At 47.0% G+C, this 8,636-nt stretch overlaps 1 long non-coding RNA gene across 1 annotated transcript in view; it reads left to right on the forward strand.

Moving 5' to 3' along the window:
* Positions 1-8,417, forward strand: part of LOC150051111 (uncharacterized) — a 35,184-nt gene extending 26,767 nt beyond the window's left edge. Inside the window, exon 3 of the long non-coding RNA XR_016538282.1 lies at positions 7,952-8,417. This is a non-coding gene — a long non-coding RNA (uncharacterized LOC150051111). The remainder of the gene's footprint in view (positions 1-7,951) is intronic.
* The last annotated feature ends 219 nt before the right edge of the window (positions 8,418-8,636 follow it).

Consider the following 8,636-nt stretch of genomic DNA (forward strand, 5'->3'; position numbering starts at 1 on the left):
GCACTGAGATCCTAGGAGGAATGGAGACAGAAGCCAGAGGTGTGAGTGCACCTGGGATGAGCTGAGAGATGATTGTCTCCGTGCTTCTTACCACAGCTGCTTAGATGCTCATAGTGGAAGCCACAGGTAAATCGCCAGGGAGGAGACCTCAGGCAAGTCACATGACATGGGAAGAATGCCACCTGCTACTTCACAGGTTTGGTTTTTTTTTTTTTTTTTTTGCCAATCCTGGGGCTTGAAGTCAGGATCTGGGCATTGTCCCTGAGCTTCATTTGCCCAAGACTAGCACTCCACCACTTGAGCCACAGTGCCACCTGTGGCTTTTTCTATGTATTTGGTACTGAGGAATTGAATCCAGGGCATGCTAGGCAAGCATTCCACCACAAAACCACTTTCCTAGCCTCCTTCACAGGGGTTTGTGAGGATGGATTTAAGGTTGAGGTATCCATCAGGCACTCCACACAACAGACAGAGGCAATTGGATCACAAGGAATGCACTCTCCTGAAAGGATAATGCCTTCTCATGAGAGTGAATTCTTGCTCTTGCCAGACTGTCACAGGACTTGCTTCTCTTCTGTGGGCATCCAGTTCCCTTTCCACATTGGTTGAAGTAGTATAAGGCCCTTATCAGATAATGGACACCTAACTTTGGGCTCTTCTGAGTTTGGTGACCCTAGCTACTTGGGAAGCTGAAATCTGCTTGAGGCCAATCCGAACAGAAGATGTCTCTAAATTCCATCTTGGTGGCAGGATATGGATGTAGTGGTATGCACCTGTCGTAACAACTGTGGGGAGCCTAAAATGGGCAGATAGCAGTTTGGGGGCTTTGCCTGCACAGGAACCAAGACCCTATCCTAAAAGTAAATAGTGAAAAACAGGGCTAAGGCATGGCCTAAGTAATAAAGCAGCAGCAAACATGAGATTCTCAGTTTAAACCCAAGTATCAACAATTGATAAACAACATGTTCCTTCTCTCTCTCTCTCTCTCTCTCTCTCTCTCTCTCTCTCTCTCTCTCTCTCTCTCTCTCTCTCTCTCTTTCTTTCTCTCTCTTTCATCCTGGGGCTTGAACTCAGGGCCTGAGCACTGTCCTTTGGCTTTTTCAAGGCTAGTGCTCTACCACTTGAGCAACAGCACCACTTCTTGCTTTTTTTGTGCATGTGGTACTGAGGAATTGAACCCAGGGCTTCGTGCATTCTAGGTAAGCACTCTATCACTAGGCCAGGCTCCCTGCCTGGGTTGTAGCTTTCTAGAGGCTTCCTGGGAGAATGCATTTCTTAGTCTTTTTTGTTTGTTTAGTTGTAGAGTTTGAAATCAGGACTTAGGCATTGTCCTGAGCTTTTCTCGATCAAAGCTAGAGCTCCGCCATTTTGAGCCACAGCTTCACTTCCAGTTTTCTGGTGATTAAATGGAGATAAAAATCTCACAGACTTGCCTGCCTGGGCTGGGTTTGCACTGTGATCCTCAGATCTGAACCTCCCGAGTAGCTAGGATTACAGTCATGAGATACCAGCCCCATTTCCTAGTCTTTTGGTGTCTAGATAAACATTCACATTCCTTGGCTCATGACTGGGTTCAAAGCTAGCCCTATTACATGGCTCTGATCTTTCTTCCATTCTCACACTTCCCTTCTGCTGCCCTTCTACTGTTTTTCTCTCATGTGTAAGAAGAACTCTTGTGATTACATCAGTCGCCCTTAGCTAATCCAGAAGGTTTTTCCCCACCCCAGAGTCAGCTGATTAGCAATCCTCATTCTGTCTGTAACTTAATTCCCCTTTACCATGAACTCTACTATGCCCACAAGTTCTGGGAATTCCTATGTGGACTTCCTGAGAGAGAAAGAGCACAGAAAACAAAAGACTTCATGCTCAGACCTTCACCAGAGGATGATGCTTAGTTAAAGTACTTCCATGAGTTCATACATTTATTTGTAAAAAATCCTTTATGGGGGCAGGGAGTTTGGCCTAGTGGTAGAGTGCTTGCCTAGCATGCACGAAGTCCCGGGTTCGATTCCTCGGTACCACATACATAGAAAAAAGCCAGAAATGGTGCTGAGGCTCAAGTGGTAGAGCTCTAGCCTTGAAAAAGTCCAAGGACAGTGCTCAGGCCCTGAGCTCAAAAAAAAAAAATCAATATATAAATGATTTTTTTTTTTGCCAGTCCTGGGCTTGAGCTCAAGTCCCAAAATAAATCAGCTGGGAGTTTGGCCTAGTGGTTAAAGTGCTTGCCTAGTATGCACGAAGACCTGGGTTCGATTCCTCGGTACCACATGCATAGAAAAAAGCCAGAAGTGGTGCTGAGGCTCAAGTGGTAGAGCTCTAACCTTGAGAAAGTCCAAGGACAGTGCTCAGGTCCTGAGCTCAAGCCCAGGACTGGCAAAAAAAAAAAATCATTTATATATTGATTTTTTTTTTTTTTTTGAGCTCAGGGCCTGAGCACTGTCCTTGGACTTTTTCAAGGCTAGAGCTCAAGCCCAGGACTGGCAAAAAAAAAAATAATTTATATATTGATTTTTTTTTTTTTTGAGCTCAGGGCCTGAGCACTGTCCTTGGACTTTTTCAAGGCTAGAGCTCTACCACTTGAGCCTCAGCACCATTTCTGGCTTTTTTCTATGTATGTGGTACCGAGGAATCGAACCCGGGACTTCGTGCATGCTAGGCAAGCACTTTAACCACTAGGCCAAACTCCAGGCCCCCCGGCTTTTTTCTATGTGTGTGGTACCGAGGAATCGAACCCTGGTCTTCATGCATGCTAGGCAAGCACTTTAACCACTAGGGCAAACTCCCGGCCCCTTTAAAGAATTTTTTTTTTTTTGCCAGTCTTGGGCTTGAGCTCAGGACCTGAGCACTGTCCTTGGACTTTCTCAAGGCTAGAGCTCTACCACTTGAGCCTCAGCACCACTTCTGGCTTTTTTCTATGCATGTGGTACCGAGGAATCAAACCCAGGTCTTCGTGCATACTAGGCAAGCACTTTAACCACTAGGCCAAACTCCCGGCTGATTTATTTTGGGACTTGATACTGGGGCGTGAACTCAGGGCCTGGATTCTATTCCTTATCTTTTTCACCCAAGGCCAGTGCTCTACCACTTGAGCCAGACCTCCTCTTCTGGCATTTTACTGGTTAATTGAAGACAGGAATCTCATGGACTTTTTTCTGCCCAGACTGTCTTCAAACCATGATCATCAGTTCTCAACCTCCTGAGTAGCTAGGATTTACGAATTGAATTTTTTTTGACTTTTTGCCATCTTTCTCAGGAAAGAAAGGAAGACAAAAGGGAACAAAGGTCTATGATTTGACTGGAATATGGTGCATGTCATTGTAGGGCCCCAGCTGTGGAGCAGTGGGAGGGGAGGGGGGTGTCTAGCTACAAAGCAGACATGGGATGGGAGAGAAAACTGCTCAACCGGATTTAAAAAAGAAAACTCCCAGTCGAAGGACTCGACTCAGAAATAAAATAGACTTCTGAAAACCAAAATGGGGGCTGAGATCCTGTCTAGAGAGGAGGTAGAACCTGACCAGAGCTGGTCAAACCCCCAAACTGCGAATCATCCCTAGTCCCAGGGCATAAATACTTTGTGTTCATAAGAGAACTGAAAGCAGAACTTTAGGGGAGACTGAGGTAGGAGACAGGAAGCTAAGTGTTCACACACTCAACAGCCCCCATCCACCCACAGAGTGAGCATCAAACTCCTCCGATGTTTTCCCGCCCAGCTTCTCCCACCCTGCATATTCCTGTGGCTGTTCCTTCTGGAGCTTTTCTTCCTCTTCACCTGCTCCTATCCAGTGAGTGTACTCAGCTTTCTGAAAGGGCGTCATTCACCTGGTCAGGGCTCATGAGCAGGTGATAGGGAGCCCGACTGTCACATGGTGTGTTTGTTGCTTGTTCAGTGTCTCCTACATGGGAGACATGTAAGGAGCAGGTATGCAGGTGGACAGACTTCCCTTGTGACAGTGTAGGGTGGCATTGCGACAGTGGGCACTCCTAGGTGCGTTGTCCTTTTCAAGGTTACTTCCCTTTGCAAGGTGAGTTCCTCTCCCTTTGCCTGGCATTGAGGAGCTGTTATCTAAATGTACTTCCCCCTGCATGGGGAGCTCACCCCTGTAATCCTAGCTCCTCAGGAGGCTGAAATCTGAGGATGGTAGTTCAAAGCCTGCCTGGGCAGAAAAGTCTGTGAAACTCTTGTATCCAATTAATTACCAAAAAGAAAAAAGAAAAAAAAAAAAGCTGAAACTGGAGCCTGGGCTCAAAGTGGTAGAATGCTAACCTTGCACAAAAAAAGTTCAAGGACAGCACCCAGGCCCTGAGTTCAAGTACCATGACCAACAAAAAGGCAAACAACAACAACAACAACAAAATCCTAACTCTGGGGCTGGCTTAGCATACACAAAACCCTAGTCAACCAGCAAAAAGCTGAAAGTGATGCTGTAGCTCCAAGTTGTAGAGTGCTAGCTTTGCTGGGTAAAAAGTTAAGAACAGCTCCCAGGCCCTGAGTTCAACCCTTGGGGTGTGTGTGTGTGTGTGTGTGTGTGTGTGTGTGTGTGTGTGTGTGTGCGCGCACATTTGTATGCACATGTGTGCACGCATGAGTGCACGCACACACAGATTCTATTCCAACCAAGCCTCCTCTCCTGAGTTCTGGCTTTTGAGTGGTGAGTAGCCAGGATCTGGTCTGGTGATGCTGGACAGTTTGGATTCAGGGCCTGAAATTCCTTTCCTCTGCCACATCTTTAGGCTCTATAACCATCTGCCATCTGTCATCAAGATCAAGAGACTGTCTGGGGTGCAGAGGCCTGCAAGTGCTGGAGTGGTGGAATTCTGGCTTCTTTCTGTTGTCTTCCCATTCCTTTAGTTGTTGAAAACATTTTCAAGGGACAATAAATAGGCCGGATGAAGGGAAAGGTTCTTTTGTGTGTGTGCTGATATTGGGGCTTGAACTCAGGATATCAAATGATTACTTAGATGGCACAGCTACTTCTGACTTGTTGCTGGTTAATTGGAGATAAGTGTCTCTCAAATTTACTTACCCAAGGCAGACTTCGAACCAAGATTCTTAGGTTGCAGCTCCTGATTTTCTAGGATTACATGTACCAGTGCCCAGTTTAAGGAGAAAAGATTGAGCAAGACATTCCTCAGAAGCCAGGTGGGGTGGGTGTGGGTAGAGGGAGGTGAGAGGGTGGAGGGAGAGCAGCCAGGCAGCTCTAACTCTCACTTCTCCAAAAGAAGACCAAGTGATGGTGACATCACTCATCCTCAGGAGCTCAGGAGCCTGGATTCGTTTAGCACATTTTACTTCCTCAGCCAACATCCTCGGTAAGAAACACAGTTGGCATTGCGGAAGGTTCATATTCACACAAATATGAAATGCTGGGCATCCCAGTATGTCAAGTTTGTTTTCCTTTAAGCCTGAGACCAAGACTTGAACTCAGTACCTGATGTTTTCACTTAGTGGCTAGGCACTACCAACTAAGCCATGCCTCCAGTTCTGGGAACAGATTGTGTGTATGTGTGTGTGTGTGTGTGTGTGTGTGTGTGTGTGTGTGAGAGAGAGAGAGAGAGAGAGAGAGAGAGAAAGAAAGAGAGCGAGCGAGCGAGCACTAGTACTGGCCTTGAACTCTCCCCCTATCCCCTCTGCCATGTAAGTCACACACTTTCAGTTCTTGCTTTTTGCTAGTTAACTGTTGATAAGAGGCTCTTGGATTGATCTGCCTGGCTGACTTCTAACCTCCATCCTTAGACTTCAGTTTTCTGAGATGTTTATAAGAGCAGTTTTTTTTTGTTTTTTTGTTTTTTGTTTTTTTTTGTCAGTTGCGGGGCTTGAACTCTGGGCCTGGGCGTTGTCCCTGAACTCTTCAGCTCAAGGCTACTGCCCTACCCCCTTGAGCCACAATGCCACTTCTGGTTTTCTGGTGGTTAACTGGAGATGAGTCTCCAGGTCTTTAGTGCCTGGGCTGACTTTGAACCCTGATCTTCAGATTTCAGCCTCCTGAGTAGCTAAGATTACAGGCGTGAGCCACCATGCCCAGCTTGTAAGAGCAGCTTTGTGTTGGTGGCTTGTCCTAGGATCCAAGGAAGGGACTCAGTTCAGCTATGAGTTAGTGGTGGGCAGGGTCCCACACTATGAGGCGGCCAGTCACTGCTGACCTGGGGGAGGCAGGGTGGGCCCGGGGTGCTTCCTAGAGAACTCACAGTCATCCCTGTGAGGACTTTGAGCCTGGGAGCTGGGCATGCAATGAGGGGTTCCGCGGGTCTCAAGGAGTTGTTGTACCCCATTCAGGATATCTCATCCATCTCTAGTGAGATGTTCTGTTTCTAGACTAGTGCACCGATGGTGTTCAGGAAAGTTATCACCAAGACCTGCACATGCCATGGCAGCCAGAGTGGTAAGGGCGGCTGACAGCTACTTGAAATTCAAGTGTGCCTGGAGTAAAGCAAGCAGGGTGTTGAGGAGGGCTCCAGCATCTCTTTTTCTTGTCCCTCCATTCTTACCTAAGGTTGGACACCTCAGCCTCAGTTCTCTTCCTTCATGGTCCCTAAACACACCGTCTTCTAATCAGCCTCCAGATTTCACCACTGCCTGTTTTAGTCCATTCCCTCCACTCGATCTCCTTCCTCCCTCCCTCCCTCTCTTCCTTCCTTTCTTCCCCTCCTTCCTCACCACTAGGATTTGAACTCAGGACCTTGCTAGCCTCAGATGATCCCTTACCTAGCTGGGATCTCGGGTACACCCTCACCATATCCATTTATTCCTCCTCTTCTATTGGTTTAGAAGCTGAGATTACAGGCATGAACCACTACTCTTGGTATTTTCCCTGCTTTCGTTCTGGTCTTGTCATTCCCATACTTGGATTATTATACTTTTTAATGTATTTTTGTTGGTCATAGGGTTGAACTCAGGGCTTGGGTGCTGTCCCCAAACTCTATTGCTCAAGGCTAGTGTTCGAGGCCACTTCGAGCCATAGCACCACTTCCAGTTTTCTGGTGGTTAATTGGAGATAGGAATCTCATGGACTTTCCTGCCCAGGATGACTTTGAACTGTGATCCTCAGATATCAGCTGCCTGAGTAGCTAAAATTACAGGTATGAGCCACCAGTGCCTGGCCTACAAGTGTGTGTGTGTGTGTGTGTGTGTGTGTGTCTAGCACTCTACCCCTTGAGCTACAGCTCCATTTTTTAGGATCACTATATTTCTTAGGCTACACTTCTTTGACCGATTCTCAGCTGCTGACTGTAAATAAATGTACTCCTGTGCCTTTCCTGCTGTAAGCCTTTCAGAATTTCCTTGAGGGAGCCAGGAGTGTGACACTAATGGTAGAGTGCTTGACTGGCATGTGCAAAGCCCTGGGTTCCATTCCTTGGTACCATCTACACAGAAAAAGCTGGAAGTGGTGTTGTAGCTCAACTGATAGAGCACTAGCCTTGAGAAAGCCCAAGGACAGTGCTCAGGCCCTGAGGTCAAGCCCAGAACTGACAAAAAAAAAAGAAAAGAAAAGAAAGGAATTCCTTATGCGGAGAGCAGAGTGAAGTCCATTGCTTTGCATGGCCAAAGCCATTGCTGCAGCATGTCGTTACACCTTTTGTGCCTTGCTGATCCTCTGCCAGGCTTATACCTCCAAATTCCAGGGACTCCCAGAGCTCCCTGTGGCCTCCCAGCCTGGGCTCCTTCCTTGGGCCCAAGACAGCGGTGTTTGGGGTATGCTCCTTGCCCATCATGGCTCTCTGGCAGTGACAGCTCCCAGGTGTGTACACCGGAAGTATTGGGGAGCTACAGTGTGATTATCTTGCAGCTGCATTTGCATAGGAAATGGTATGTTTTTATTTAGATATGCAAAATCTGTAAGAATAGCAGAACTTCCCATAGATGCAGATGCTATTATATGTAGTATATAATATAGTTTAAAATATTATATCTAGATACACATAATACTAAATATTATCTTTCCATGTTGCCTAGGCTGGTCTTGAACTCCTGGGACCCAGTGATTCTCCTATCTGCCTCCAATTGCTAAGACTACAAGGGCAGTCATGGTACCAGGAATCAGGAATCAATACCCTCAGTCCATTGTCTCTCAGAGGTCAACACTGCAACAGAGGCCAGAAAGGGAATGGCCTTAGGAAGAAGTACCTCAGTGGAATTTGATATGGACATGTTGAACCCGAATCTCCCAGATTCATTTTCTGGAGAGCAAGAGGCAGACAGCTCATCTAAATATCACTCCAGGCTAACATACCTCCTTCTGAGGCCTCTGCAGTGGGTCTGTAGCTCTCAGAAGACCAGAAATGCTTTGACCAAGATACAAAGACTGTTGGTATCCCAGTTTTTTTTTTGTTTTTGTTTTTTTTTGGGGGGGTCATGGGGCTTGAACTCTGGGCCTGGGTGTTGTCCTTGAGCTCTTCAGCTCCAGGCTACCACCCTATCCCTTGAGCCACATCCCTACTTCCTGTTTTCTAGAGGTTAATTGGAGATGAGTCTCCAGGTCTTTAGTTCCCTGGGCTGGCTTTGAACCAAGATCCTCAGATCTCAGCCTCCTGAGTAGCTAGGATTATAGGCGTGAACCACCCTGCTCCAGTTCCCCCCACAAGGTGCAGCCTAATGCTCACCTAGTCATTGCCTTTCCCTGCCCTGCAGCTCAGCACTG

This window comes from Megascapheus bottae, chromosome 17, assembly GCF_031878675.1.
Source record: "Megascapheus bottae isolate mThoBot1 chromosome 17, mThoBot2.hap1, whole genome shotgun sequence".
Lineage (NCBI taxonomy): Eukaryota > Metazoa > Chordata > Mammalia > Rodentia > Geomyidae > Megascapheus > Megascapheus bottae.